We start from the raw sequence: 15,703 nt of genomic DNA on the forward strand, positions 1-15,703 counted from the left end.
CCATAGTCAGATTGAGATGACTATTTGATGGTAGGCATAAAATGAAAGCAAATGTGATCCTCAGTGAGAGCTCTCCAGTGGAGATAGACAAGTTATTATGCAAGGTGTTAGGGAGACTTCATGTCAAATATTGTACATAGTTCTGGTCACTTGCATGCAGAAAATATTAAATTCTAGTGGAAAGTGTACAGGGACATCCAGGCTACAAGGATGATGGGGCGTGAACAGTCTGGAGTTTGACCAGAGACCAAAACTTACACTACACTGGCTTTTGTAGGTTAGTAACGGCGGAGGGGGAGATAGCAGCTGCTTATAAATTCCCTCGGGCAAATTCTTGGAGAAGAGGAAGGGTCATAAACTGAAGGCTCATCTGTAATTTTGGATTAAAAACTTGACATACAAGAGGATGATTTGATGACTTATTGAATGAATGTTAGAATGTTGTACATGGGAGATCCAAATGAGTTTCCTAACTGTCCGATTTTGGGTGCCCTCCCAGCTGTACTTCTCTTAAGCCCCAGTTTGTGTTTAAATTTGCATGTGACTATTAAGGAAATGGGCAGTTTGAGTAACTCAGGCTACCGTAACTTTTATGCTTCGATCTTCTCTGCTAATCAACAGAAACAGAAAACACTTCTGTGAAATAGGTGTGATGAGCAGAAATACTTATTTTTGGGGAGTATGTGTTGTCCAGTCACTTGAAGATGAATGGAATTTATAACAAGTAAGACCCCTGTCTATGGCATTACTAGCTGCTGCTTTTTCTTCTCTTTTAGTGTATAATGGAGTGGAATCAAATATAACTCATGAAATATTAAAGATAACCACAAATTAATATGCGTGGGACAGAAAAAGCTTAAATGGATGTACAGGCTGGAGGTCAGGATGGCTAACTTGAACCCATAAATAAATAAAAGGTTTATGCTTTCCTGTTGAGTGTGTGCTGGTATCTATCTTCTGCCTGATTTCATGCTCTCTGGTCTTGGGAGTGCTCCGTGGCACTGGCTGCATCTTCTTGTTTGATGACCGTGCTCCTGGGAATGGGAATAGGGAGGCTTCACCCGAGAAGGGACTCGAGCAGAGCCTTGCGCAGTAGGTGGAGTGCAGGACTGCTGAAGACCCAGGGTGGGGGCTCCCAGCCAGGAGGATGTGTGCTCATCTATGGCTTCATTTTGCAGGTGTAGCACCTGACCTAGGCGCTGGTGCTGAACTATACAAAGGCCAACACAACGTAACCACTGGGAACAAATTGAGGTATGAGATACAGGTTCAGACACTTCCTCTAGCAACTCTGTTGAAGGCTTGTTTGGTACACACTGAAGAGGCACGTGCCTCATGGAAAGCGTAATGATGGTGTATGTGGTTTGAAGGCTCCACCACGTTGACTTAATTTGATCTCTGCTATAGCATCAGGTTCTGTCCATTTATAAGCTGTCCTGTAGTTGGGCTTTGTATGCCCAGTCAAACTTCTGGAAGTTTTTGAGATGACCCTTCAAAAAAGGGAGAATGTATGTCATCTGTGTGGATGCATCTTGAGAAGAATCATTAAAAAAGTAAGATGCTTTGAGTGTGTTTTGTACATCAAAGCAAGATCAGTGTCTTGACATTGCTTTATGTCTGTTTGTTTTGAATTTATAAGGCAGGTGTCTTGCTTCCTTAGAAATAATCCAGTTGCAAGCTCCTTTCCGGCATAGTTTATTAAAACTCAGAACTGTTAAATTTTAGGTGTTTGCTTTAAATGCATGTGTGTGTTTTCTTTAAAGAGGAGCTGTGTAATGAGCTCAATGTGTCAGCATCCCCCATAGGAAATAAACGTGAAGAGATTGTGTTGAGCCATCAAAAGAATAATTTAACAATCCCAGGGAAAATTGAATTTATTGTCTTGGTAGGTTTTAGCATGTATTATTAGGTTATTCACTTATTGTGATTTTTCATTTGCTCCTATTGCTCTTTTGTTGGGTTTATCATTAAAAAAAGATGAGACTAGGGCTATGCTTTGCATTTTTATAGTGTCTTTCGCTTGACAGCCTTCAAGTTCCAAATATTAATGCATGAGGTAGAAAAGTTATTTCAGATTTACAAAGGAGGGATTCAACCTAAATTCAAACAGTCTCTAGCAAATGGTAGAGCAGAGCACTTGTCTCCTGATGCTTTGCTGTGTTCTTTAAAAACAAAATCACTCCAATAATTTCCTGTTACAGTTTGAGGTCTTGGAAAAGTCTGCATTAAGAGATGGGAGGAAATGTTTTAAGACTTTATTGGACAGGGAAGATAACAGCAGCATCCAGTATTGTCTGTAGCCCAAACACGTGGAAAGGAATATCCTCCTCCTTGTTAACAGGTCAGTGAACTGTGGGTTCATGGTGAGCATGGTCAGACTGGGAAGCAGAGAAATGGGTTGCAGCAAGGAGCAAGTGGTATAGGAGACGGAGGTAAAACTTGGAACATGCACATGTGAAAGAATACAGGGGAGAAAATGTGACTGAGAAAATGAGAATTACGGAAAGATTGTGAGTGGACAATCTGGTTAACGTGGAAAGGAAGAGAAAAGTTTACATATTACACATGAACTGAGTATGCACATTACCTTGTGTCCAAATTAAATTGGAAATCTCATGTTTTATTCATTGCTGTAACAGTGGGATATCTATTAGCTGGTTGGGGTTGCACTGTTTAGAAAAGCACTTTTTGAATGAGGAGGGGTTACAGCGGGGAAGGAACAAAGCAGAACCTTAGACCAAACTGAAGGAGAACCTTTTAGATTTGAGCATTTGTAAATCACATGGTGTCTTGCATAGTTAAAAAACAAAGCAAAGGAGAAGAGTTGTGGGCAGAAGAATGGGGAAAGAAACGTCGTTCTGCAGCTTTCCAGTGGTTTAACTTTCAGGTTTCCACATGGTGGTTTTTTGTGCAAACAGGAGCTGAAGGAGTGTCCTTCTGTTGTGAAAGAACCATTGGTAGCAGTGTCTTCCTCTTTGTCCAATACCTCTACACAGTATTAGACAAGTATGTTTTAAATAACTACCCAAATTCATGAGTGGACCCAGACCTTTGGAGTTGTAATGACCTTTGTACGTTGTCTTTCTCTGTTTGAGGAGTTAATCTGTGCATGTTGCCATTTGGGAGGTCAGGGGGCCATTAGAAATGAAACTGTTTCTTGTGTGTATATGTGCATATATATATGTGCAGCCCAAACTAGGATAGAAGAGAATCATTTAAGTAATGGTTGGGTAGAGCACTTTTGAGAAGATGATGATAATATACGCTTTATTTGTTCTTTATTTTATATACATAAAAAGTAATGTTGCTGTGACGTATTTGACAGAATGTTATTTCTCCTCCTGTCTACCCCCAATGGTATTAGACCTGTTTTTTAATCTCTTAATTAAAAGAAATCTTGTCACTTCCCATGCATGCATGTACTTCAAGACTACATTTAGAAAAAATTGAATTTAATACTAACGTTTGTAAATCAGTCATGTAAGTACAAGTAGTTAAAATGTGATAGATTTCACTTGCATGTTGTATTTAATTGTGAGATTCTTATTGTCTGTGTTGTTTTGCCTTTCTGAGCTATGATATTACTGAAGTATATTGCTATTGAGTTCTCCCAGTGTGTTAGTTTTGGCTGTTGAATGATAATTGCAGTGAGTGATGATGCTGAATGAATTTAAATGGTAGGCAGTGTGAATGGGACTTCATGGATTGCTTTTGCTCCATTTGGATAGATGTTATTTTCTCACTGAAGATCACTTGGGGCTGTCGGACTTCTTTTTTACATAATAAAACTTGATGCAATATGTAGGGACTTGCCCATAAGTCAGTTAATTCCATTAATTAATATCTGCTAATTGGAAACTAGAATCTAAATTCTGCAACATTTGAGATTTCTGCAATGCGTTTGTATAAATGTTTGGGGAGAGAAAATGTTGTTCTCCTCTGATCTTTGCTTTAATAGTTTGAGGTCTTCACTTGTGACTATAATAAAAAAAACTTGTATATTTAAGAAAAGAAAAATCTTAACTTGATTTTTTTTTCTGGGGACCCTTTTATTATAGTAAGTTTGTGCTATCACAAAGTTTCTATTTTAAGAATGAGATATCGTCTTTTTTTTCCTGTTTAATTGAAAGATGATCAGTGTCATTTCTCTCTTCCTTCCCTCTCCATCCCCCTTAAAACAAAACCTTCAGTCCTTGAACAAAAGTGTCTTTGTTTTTACATTTGTTTTATGAAATCGCTTAAATCCTTTGGGAAAAGCTTTCCTCTCACAGGAAGAGGCGGGGGGAAAAAAACCCCAAACCTCCTAAAGCCAAAAACAGCAAGCTTGCTACCAGACATCACAATGTTTTGCTATCTGAATAGTAGCAGATTGCATAAAAGAAGTAATTTCTCATCTTAATGAATGAAAAAGTGCAATTGCAGAAATGCACACAAATAGACATATGGTTTTCACTCAGCAAATGTAAAATTAGTAGCATTTGAGATAAAAACTTGCTGCATACCTTTCTTGGAGGTTCTTTGGACTGTCAGTGTTGGGAGCGGAACTTAAATGAGATATTTCAAAGCTCTTTAAGATGAGAAAATCATCTGCTCCCTTCTGGCCTTTCTGATTTTTGTTACAGTAAGCAGATGTGTGAATTACCCTCTCCTGATCTAGGAATATGGCAACTCACAGCAAACACGAGCTAAGTGAGAGAATGAACCATAAAGACCAAGAACTATGTGAAATATCACCCTGCTAATTTGTCTGCGTGAGCTGTATCCAGAAATTATATTAAAGAACAGGAGTGCCGATGAGATAGAACAAAATTCTTGCAGCATACTTTCTCCCAAATGTAGTAAAAATGCAAAATCAAGACAGTGGCCTACTATTTGGAATCGCCTATGTTATTATGTGGGCTGGGGGGATCAAGGATGAAGGAAAACTGTCGAAGTAAATGCTGAATATGAATGAAAAAATAAGTCCTCCCTTAACACCAGGAGGTAAGGGCTTATTTTCTGTAGAGCAGGAAAACAGACACTGGACTAAAACAGTGGTATAGGACTGTCCTAGAGGACACCTTTGTAAGCATTATATGGAGAATTTAGAGTATTGTGGCCTCCTTGGGATCCAGTGGCACCTCATATAGCATCTCATCAGGTCTCAGGCAGCTGTTGGACTTTGCTTGATGCTTCCTCTGTTTGTACTCTGTGTTGCCTCTGTCCCTGAAGCCCATGCTTGCATGAATGTTTACAGTATGTGCTGGGCTTTGGTGTGTTCACAACCTGTACATTCGCTGTAATTTTGATACTCTGCACTCATGACTTATGAGGAACAGCTGAGGTCACTTGGTTTTGTTAGCTTGGAGAAGAGAAGGCTGAGGGGTGACCTCATGATGGCCTACAATTTCCTCAAGGGGAGGCAGTGAAGGAGGAGGTGCTGATCTCCTCTCTCTGGTGACCAGCAATAGAACACAAAATGGTATAAAACTGCGTCAGGGGAAGTTCAGGCTGGGCATTAGGAAAAGGCTCTTCACTGAGAGGGTGCTCGGTCACTGGAACAGGCTCCCCAGGGAAGTGGTCACAGCACCAAGCCTGTTAGAGTTCAAGGAGCATCTGGACGATGCCCTTTGCCATGGTTTAGTTTTGGGTAGTCCTGTGAGGTGCAGGGAGTTGGAGTTGATGATCTTTATGGGTCCCTTCCAACTTGAAATAGTCTGTGATTCTATGAAACAGCTGTGTCGTCATGAATGAGCTGTACATAGCATGATGGTGAACCCACATGTCGCTTCTTGGACTTTTTATACCTTAACCTTATAGGTACATCTGCTCATCCTTCTGGTGCCCGGGAGGTGCACTCTGCATTGCGTTCTGGAGTAGCGTCCTTACCACCCATAAAGGAGCATGTACAGTGATGATTATATGGCTGTTCACGTTATATTTGAAACATTTTTAAAGTGCTCTTCATGAAGACTAGACCAGAGAATTATAGGCTTTGGGGAGATAGAAGCTGAATTAACTTGTGCTTTGCTGGCTAAGCAGCATTAATGTTTTCATTACTTGGCCTAAAATGGAATAGGCAAAAGCTGTAGGGAGAGGCCCTGTCCTCCAGCTATGTTTGGTTTAATAAAAGATAGGATTTCTCCTTCTAAACTCTCATTATCCAAGAGCTGCTGTGAAGGTATCAAATGATGCTGTTTAGATTGTTGCAATCAACTAATTTGATTTCCATATTACTTCTGGATGACTGTTGCTGAAAAGGCTTTTTATAAGGTGCTGTGCTCCAGTATGAAATCGGATCCTAGCACTCCATCTCCTACTGCATCATATGGGCTGCACTGCTCAGCCGGAGAGTGGAGAGGCATATTTGCCTCCTGTGCTATCATTATGGTCAGTGCTAATCAAATCCTACTAATGGTGGTAAGCTTTCTTTACTGCTGAACATCAGGATGATATTATATATTTTAGTCAGAGGGAGTCGGTGAAGCTGTAGAGTGGAAGAGCTGCCCACCCTATAGACCCCATGCTCACTCTCCCAGTATCCTTCATTCCCGTTTTGCTGCATGGCCAAAACATTTTCCGTGAAAACTCTGTTTCCTGTAGGTGTTGCAGCTGAGGTGGGACAATGTGGAGACTGGAGGGACAAAGACTGGTATCAGAAAAGCCCTGGCAGTATTGCACCTAATAATTGTGCTGTGGCCTAGGAGTGGACGTGGTTAGTATTGCAGTGCTGCAGGCTGGTAGCATGTCACCCGTTGCTGTGGTTTAAGCCTGAAGGAATTGCAGTGTGAGTCAGACAGGAAGGCAAGAAGACAGTTTGTATTATGGCAGTTGTGATACAGATACTGTCTAATGCAAAGTTGGCTGCTGCGAGGTTCCAGTCTTTCTGCTATGTCTTTCCCATGCTTAGAACTTCCACTAATTTAAAGCTGAATTTCTAACGAGAAACAAAACCTGTTCCTTAATCAGTGTGACTTGCTTTCATGGAATACTTCATTCAACTTTGTGCAAATTGTGAAAGTCATCTAATATTTGAAAATGAAGTCAGCTGTTTTCGACGTTGAACCAGACTGGAGTGCTAGCAATCCCTGTGAAGTCCTCCTTTGGTGAAGTGTAATTTGGTACCATAATATACTGATCTGAGAGAAGCAACAAAATAGTTCTGCACTTAGTGCTTTTTACATTACAATTCTGGAGTTGCAATAGTGGATTCACCATTGTTTCCTTAATACCTTTTCCTTCTTATTAGGCAATATGTAGAATGCCAAACTTTTAAAATTCACTTTAAGTGTTAATAGAATAAGTGTTATGTTGGAATGGAGAAAATATCCTCTTGTTCCTCTGTAGAATAGCCATGTGGATGCAACTTTTTTTCTTTATTTGAAGCTGTTTTGCAGAGTAACACAGAGTTGTGTAGATCTTCCTAGGCTGTGATTTTTCTAAAGTCAATGTCAGAACTTACTTTTTTTTTGTACTTGCAAAGATTGCGGTCTCTAACAATGAGATATACCTCACTTTCGTTCCGTTTATCTTGTTCATCAAGTCAAACAGCTCTTAGAGTTACTATCCGTGATCAACTAGCTCATTGGCATGACAATTAACCAAAGTATAAATGAGAATGTAAGAAATACTGTGGTCGCTGCCCTACAAACTTCACTGGCACTTCTAGTGAGCGTTCTCTAAGGATAAGGAAGAGGCATGGGTGGGTAAGGATATGGAGGAGGCAATTACAGTGCTGGAGTATGGGCTTTGTACCTCTGGAGGCTCCTGAGAAAGCAGGGAGTGTGCCATTGGGTTGCTGTCCAGCGTCTGTCTTTTTTTAATATTATCATATCTTTGATCACAACTTCACAGCCTTTGGCAGCTTGAAGCGTAGGAGAACTTCTTTCCCCTGCTGAGAAACTACAGATCATACCTGCTTAATTGTTCTCAATTACACGATGGTTTTTGTTTTAACCAGTTCTTTTCTGATTTGGGAAGAAAAGGGATGTGTTCTACATGGAAACCTGTGTACAGCGCTTTCAGAAAGTTTAAAGCATATTTCAAAACTGATCTCAATTATCTTGAATTATATAGTTAGTCTTCATCCTGAATATGTATGAAATGTACAGTGATGTAAAATGAAGATGTCTCATTTATTATGTTGTCTGCTCGTAAAATGTAACTAACTAGTCACAAGGGAAAATCCTCTTGGGGAAAAGATTCAATTTAAGTAGTGCCTCACTTTCTCAGTTATTACTTTTGTTATCTTAATTTTTTTGTTTCATTTAGAATTCTTTTCCTTCTAACAATCTCTAGGACATGTATTTAAACTAACCATTAATGCTTCATTTTTGATGTCTGTAATACTTTTACCTTTATGCTAATGTATGTAGATGAACAGGTCAGGACTTGACCTATATAATAAAAGTGCTTTAATTTATTCCTATATACATTCCAGGGTGTGAGTATTTAAATAAAAAAAGGGGGGGGGGGGGAAAGATGAGCTAGCGCCCAGTGCGGTTATTGCAGCTGGAGACTGTCATTTGTGAAAGGAGTGCAGTTGTCAAAATAGCCACCATCTGATGCTGTTTTGCTGGGTTTTTTCTTTTCCATCCCTGCTGTAAAAGCAGCTTGTGGAGACACGTCTGCAGTGAGGCAAGAGGCAGAGTGCTCACTCAGGGCAGAGTCTTTCCGCAGTCCTCCGTAAGGTCTTGATGGCAGGACGTGTGCGTTGGCCTTGTCCTTGCAGCGGGTTGCGCCTCATGGCCATGCCTGCCGATGCTCTTGAGAAGAGGCAGCCCCTGGAAAGCGCTGTGGCTCCCTGCTGTGCCCCAGGTCCGGGCTTCCTGCAGTAGCCCACAGTACGTGGCCTGGCCTGCCTCTCCCCGGGGATCGGGGTATGGCTGGCCTCTGGGCTGGACCATACGGTCTGCTTAGCCATCCCTCCAGGATCCTTTGGTGTTTCCTGCCTCTGGTTTTGTGAGGGATGCTCAACAGGAGAGCCACAGCCTGCTTCAAGGGCTGATGTGCCAGGAGCCCAACCGTGCAGAGCACTTGTAGGTCACAGTCAAGGTTTTGCATCATAGATAGAAAGTAGCAATCCCTTCACATAAAACACTGTGAGAATACAAAAAACTGTTCCCAGGAAAATGCGCACGCATGAGATGGGGAAAAGGAGTTGATAGGAGAGCTCTGGCTTATGATTTGCACCACTGACCGTGGGACCTGCAGCATTTCTCAACATTCATGAAACGTTATGTGAATGTCTGCAGGTAGTCTTGACTCATCTTGGAGAAAAAAGATTGAATCCTCCTCCCCATCCCTTGGTATTTTTGCTGTAACATGATGGTGTCCACATGTGTGCACGTACAAATAATACTCTTTGTTTGAAAGCCCTAAATGTTTCTGTAGGGACCTGATCTAATCTTCTAGATGAGCTTTCCCTTTTTGCAGCTGGTTTGAACTGAATCCAGGGAAACAACTACAGTACATGGTCTGCATCCAAAGAAGCGTTGCTCCTCTGAGGACCGTTAGTCCTTAGCATAGTCCTTAGCGGCGGGGCTGGGCTCAAACTCATCTCCTGCCCTGGGCTTTGGAGAGGTTGTCCATAAGTCCTGAGCTATGGTGTTGCTCCCCTGTATCTTCTGAAGGGCACTGAACAGACTGGTGACAAGGCAGGGTGAGGTGAGTGCCTGGTGAGATCCATTCCCCAGGTCCTTCTCTCGGGTATCTCTCCTAAAATGCCTCAAATGCTTTTACTTTTCACTTACTGTCTCTGCTCTGAGTTGCTTTGTCTGGAAGTAGTTACTTCTTGTAGAAGTTCTTGCTGGTGGTATAAGGTAACTTGGCAACATCTATGAGAAATCAGTTATATGGGGAAGAGGTTATTTTGAGATTTTTGTCTTATCTGGAGAACTACCAAAAGCTGGGAAGTGCAAAATACGTGTGGGTTTTTTTTTTTCCTGAAATTTCACACTGCTTTTCAAAATAGATTCTTCTGCCTTTAAGTGGGTGAGTCCTTGCTGAAAAGTAGCGATTCCCAAATGTTCGTATTTGAGCCAAGAATAAAATCTTTTTTTTATGCAATCTCTTCAGAGCTTGCCTTTGAGAAAGAAAGAATTTAGTCTTCTTTTAGAGACTTTATTCTCTTTATAGAACAAAATGAGTTTGCTTTTCAAAGGGAAAACTGAGAATAGCAGTGAAGATGCTCTGTTGCATTTTTGGCTCAATTTAATGCAGGATAAAGCTGTTTAGCATTTAATACAGTAAACTACTTAAAAGGGTAAGTTATATGATGACCATGAACTTCTAAATAGCCATTCGTATTAGTACTTGATTGTCAGTAACAACATACTGTAATAATATTCAGAAATTAGCAGATACAAAATAACTATCTGAGCCTTTCCTCTTACTAAGTTGAAATCAAGGATGTGGCTTTGTAAGTAGGAAAATGGTTGCAGATATAGTCTCTTACAGATGTTTTTTGGCTTTATTTTTGTTTATGCCTATTTACATATCTTAATTATGTAAAAGTCTTCAGTTTGGAAGCTGAAGTGCTATTTCATTTCTGCAAATATCTTGTAGTATCAGCTCAGTGAGTGCCAGGTTTTAGGAGCTTGTTAACTCGCCTGTGACAGTTTCTTCAAAGCTCAAATATGGCAGCTGATGTCTGACTGCTTACAAAGAATTTTATGGTGTTCATTATTATTTTATACTTGGTAAGGTGATCCTGTAGCTTCATTTTGAACAAACAAGCATGTGTATGGTGTATGGAAACAAGTAAGTTAGTTCTCCGTTGCTCTGTGATGCATCTGTTGGTGGACTGCAGCTGGCTCTTCATATTCTACCACTAGGTACTTTTCTTGCCTGAAGTGGTATTAAGCCAGTTCTGATGTCAGTTGGCTTGTCATGTATGCTTGAGGGGGAAGGGTCAGAAAATAGCCTGCAAACATTTCCACTTCCCCATTTTAAATTGTGGTTTTATTATTGTCAGTGTTGGCTATAAATGGGGTACGAGTTGAACCCGGTGCATGGATAAACCTCGCTAAATTAAATTCCACTCTGCTTTAAGAGAAGCAGCACCAAATGTAAGCAAAAAGTCTCTTGCTGCTTTGGTATTTAGACTTTTATGACAAAATGGCTTAGGACTGACAGCAGTAGTTTCAGTCTCAATGGAAAAATGGAGACTTCTCAAAGCTGCTGCATTGGAAAGCATATCGTTCTCTGTGGTTCTCCATTTTTATTGCACTCTATGCCAAACCTATAATCACAGGATTTAGAAACCCCTCCCCACGCACTTTTAAAAAGTGGACCAATCTTTCCATGAAACAAAATGGGTCCACAGACTTCTAAATGGCTGACATTCATTTAGCTCCCAGGTGCACCAGCAGAGCTCCCAGTTAGAGATAGCAGGAACTCCTGAGGTCCCCAGCCCAGCTGGAAGCTTTCTGCTGTAGCACCTAATGTGACTTTGCTTCATGTCGTAGTATAAAAGTATCAGAAAAGATTGTGTGAGGCAAAAGAAGATGGTATTTAAACATGAACCTTGCTCTTCTACTAGTCATTTTGCAGAACCAGATAAAAGATACTATCTTCTAAGATTATTTCATTGTTAAGGGAATTCTATTGTGTTTGAAGGATTCTTCCTCAGTTTGTGACAATCTTTACCAAGTGCTTAGACTTCATCAGTCAATCTGGGAATTCACAGAAAGGTAATGCAAAGTTCACAGAGTAGTGGTTTGGTATGACTGCGTCAACTTGAATTGTTAGGTATATTTGCAACAAGAGGGTTTTTTTCTGCTTTCTTGAGCTTTTTTCTCACTGTCAAGTCCATTCCCAGAAATGATGGGTTGAGTGTACATGTGTCGCATACAGGTATCATTCTGGCAGAATCACTGACAAGCTGATGTGTGTGATTGCTGTTTGTTTTTGAAGGAGGCGGATACACTGCTTCCTAAGCCAACAAGAAACTTTTCTCAGACAAAGCTTGATCTTTTTGTAAGTATTTTAAGTCTTGCCTGTGTATTGCAGGTGCATGCCCAGACCACATGCTGCCTGGAGACTGCTCCCTCTGTGGACAGAAGGATTAGAATAGAGTTTCAGCCCTAATCCTGGGTTTCCTGTGCGGATTCACTTGACAGTCTTATTCCTGTTTAGTTGCCTGTGTGTTAAAGAGCATGCTTTTATCTATACTTGTTCTCAAAAAAATGAAAAAAGGCACTAACAATGGTACTTAGATTTATATTGTATTGATGAACTATGTTAAGATTTAGCTGCCTTTTTTTTTTTCTCCCAGACTCTTCACAGGGTAGTAATTAGCCATGTGCTATGCAAATTCTTGCAGTAAAAGGAATTGGTTATCTGTTAATTAAAACAAAATGATTGCAATTTTAGATTTAGGTTATTTCAAAGTATCTGAATTATTTAGGATCTGAAGTCTTAACGTGTTTTCAATGAATGCCCTAGTCTACTTTTTGTTAATTTTTAACTCTACTGTAAATATATACGGTTTCTTATGTACAGAATGATATCCTATAATAAAAAACCCACAGGTTCTGTCTTCCCCAGGGCTTGAACTGACCTTCAGAACTTTGTGAAATGTGAAGAATCATTTGATAACTTTTTTGATGGTCTTGTTTTTTGTACTTCTTATGATCCCTGCAGTTTTAAATGTGGTTGTGCACAAATTGAACTTCATCTATGGTTAATATTGGCCCAGATGAAAACATACAATTAAACTTGTTCACCAATATGTTTAATTGATCAAGAAGTTGGTAAAAGACTGTTTTCTCATTACAGTTCCTTTTGTTTAGCTTCAAAATTTTTGTATTTAGGGAGCTCTTTAAATCATCTGTCATCATTAATTAAAACAGTTTCTTGGTGTTCTAAGAAATTTAAAATAAATGTTTTTTAATTGTGTAGTAATGGCAAATGATGGTTTTCTGCTTAAAGAAAAAGATATTAGAAGCATGTTTGTGGTGTGTTAATTTTTTGCCAGGTTGTCATATCTTAATTTCAGTTTCTTTACCAGTCTATTGAAAGATTGGGCTTGATGCCCTGGTGAGACTTCGGAGGGTTGGTGTGAAAATCTAAAAAATCTAAAGTCAAAGCTTCAGGGGTTTCAAAAGCTCTAGGTTAATAAGATAGTTTTGCATAGAGATGCAGTTAATTTAGATTTGTAATAGTACCCACTGTAGTGGATGCTACAAAAATATAAGTCTGTGGTAAGACACACATGAAAATGCATGGAGGTAAGTGTAGTTACAGGGCTGTTTGGAAAATTTCAGATGTTGGCAGTTTCAGTGATGTGTTTCTGCAAAATGATTGCCTGGATTCCCTCATTCTCACTAATCAAAAAGATGCTTAAATGAAAATTAAGCTAGTTTGGAGGTACTGCTAATTACCTCGTGTCCCACATTGAGGGGGGCCATGAGCAGCCCCCCTGTATGGGGAAGGGGAGGGAAGGGAATTCTTCTGTCTCTGATCCATCTATTTGTAATCTCCTACTGTTATTATTGAGAGGCCTAAAAATATACTGGATTCTGTTTCAAAAAGATTGAATATGCATTACTGTAGGAGCAGTGTTTTAGATAGTTTAGGCAAGAAAATAGCTGCTGTATAAAAAGGCCTGTGTAAGTGTAGAGTCTTCTGTTGGCATGCCTTTGGGACAAATTAATTTGTTTTCTATACAATTGAGTGCTGTGTTTTTTGATTCTTGTAGAAGCACAGCAGTAAGCCTTGAGCACAGAATAAATTCTTTATCCTGTGTGATTTGTGTGTATTTGTCTTTTAAATCTGTTTAACAAAGTAGTGCAACAAATTTGGGATTAGCAACATGCTAGTTACTTGCTGAAGGAGGCTGCGACAGAAAAATGGGGAAATCACATTTTTTGCATTAGGTATGATTAGTTGGCACAAAGATCAGCTGTATCATGCATTTCTTTTCAAACAGTTCCTGACCTCTCGAGTGCAAGGAAGTTGTGATCCAGCTGTAGCAGTATAAATTTGGCAAAGAAAATAAGCACGGGTTTTGTGCGGACTTGTATATTGGCAGTAAAATATTCTCAGTTCACGGACTTTCCTTTTACTTCTCACAAATTTAAAAATAATGTTGATTTAATGCCAACTGTCTGTTGTTACACATGCCTGTTTGTATTTTAGTGCTCTTTACTGCTTTTAGTGGCCTTATTTTTCCTCTGGATCCACTCTGACACCTATGATATGGAGAGCTGTTAATACCAGTTTAAATCAGGTATCGCTTGCAAAAATTTCTGATACATTATGAAATGAGTTTCAAATTTCAGTAAGATGAAGTCTGGACTGTAAAATCCTACTTTTAATCTAGGCTTATTTGGTTAGGCTGTGTTAAATCCATTCCTAAAAATACTCAAGCTTTTTTTTTATTATTTTCATTTGGGATCAAATATCTTTGAACTGTGTAGACACACACCTGTGCTCATTTTAATCCCTGTGTAGTTTTCATCAATTATCACAGCAGGCAAGAAGAAAATCAATTGTAAAATGCTTTTGAAAAGTAAATACGTTCAGCCTGGGGTTCAGGTTTCTGTTTTAATCAAACATCATCTGTATTCATGTTCTTACACAAAGCTGGGTAAGGGAGGGGCAAGAAAACCTTTTTTTTTTTTCGTTTTCATTGTGAAATATCTGTTTTGAAGTGCTGTGGTGTATGATGAGTATAATAAGTTAGTGTTTGTAGGGGGAGGCTGTGGTGTGTGTGTATATGGATTTTTTTTTTTTAAGCTAGGAGAAAATCTAGGTCAAGAGATTTCATTCTTATTAATAACTTAAGGCTTTATTCAACAAAAATTATCCTCCATGGCTAGAAAGCTTCCTGACTGGGGATGCACTGGTGAGGGAGGAACCTGCCACCCTCAAACATTGATGGGAGCATCTCCCTTTCTGTGAGGGCATTAAAATGCTCACCTCCCCCCATGCGTTCTTGATCCCCACCATAAAAGCTCACAGGGATGTGCTCTTCTTCTGTTTCTCAGTGTGGGGCCATCCCTGGGGCTGGGGACCCTCGGAGTTCCCCCCCCCCCGCCCCAGCCCCCATGCCTGCCCACTGTCCAGCCTAGGCCCCATGCCATGGCTGTAGCCTTCCAGTGCTGCCTTGGCCTCCTGACTGCAGGTGATCACATTCATAGAATCATAGAATGGTTTGTGTTGGAAGGGATGTTAAAGATAACCTAGTTCCAGCCCCCTGCCATGGGCAGGGACACCTCCCACTAGACCAGGCTGCTCAAAGCCCCATCCAGCCTGGCCTTGAACACTTCCAGGGATGGGGCATCCACGGCTTCTCTGGGCAACCTGTTCCAGCATCTCACCACTCAGAGTGAAAAACTTCTTCCTGATATCTAATCTAAATCTACCCTCTTCTAGTTTGAAGCCATTACGCTTCATCCTATCACTACATTCCCTTGTAAAAAGCCCCTCTCCAGCTTTCTTGTTGGCCCTCTCTAGGCACTGGAAGGCTGCTGTAAGGTCTCTCTGGAATCTTCTCTTTTCCAGGCTGAACAACCCCAACTCTCTTAGCCTGTCTTGGTAGGAGAGGTGCTCCAGCCCTCTCATGATCTTTGTGGCTGTTTATGGGAACTCGCTCTCCGGAGTGCAATCTGAGAGGTCCCCTGAAAGTCCACTAACTCCCTAGAGAAAAGAAAACCAAATTCCACCCAAAACCAGGGCTTGTGGTGTTGCTAAAACAAGCTCTGGCCACAGGACCAAA

The 15,703-nt window shown here is 40.3% G+C and overlaps 1 protein-coding gene across 4 annotated transcripts in view; it reads left to right on the plus strand.

Moving 5' to 3' along the window:
• Positions 1 to 15,703, plus strand: part of FAM110B (family with sequence similarity 110 member B) — a 114,755-nt gene that overhangs the window by 4,493 nt on the left and 94,559 nt on the right. The window contains exon 2 of one of the 4 annotated variants that reach the window (XM_074577066.1): positions 1,179 to 1,254. The exons of the other annotated variants lie outside the window; for them this stretch is intronic. The gene's annotated coding sequence lies outside the window, so the exon portion shown is untranslated. The remainder of the gene's footprint in view (positions 1 to 1,178; positions 1,255 to 15,703) is intronic. 4 annotated transcript variants of the gene reach the window in all.

The sequence above is a fragment of the Larus michahellis genome, chromosome 2, assembly GCF_964199755.1.
Source record: "Larus michahellis chromosome 2, bLarMic1.1, whole genome shotgun sequence".
Taxonomy (NCBI): Eukaryota; Metazoa; Chordata; class Aves; order Charadriiformes; family Laridae; genus Larus; species Larus michahellis.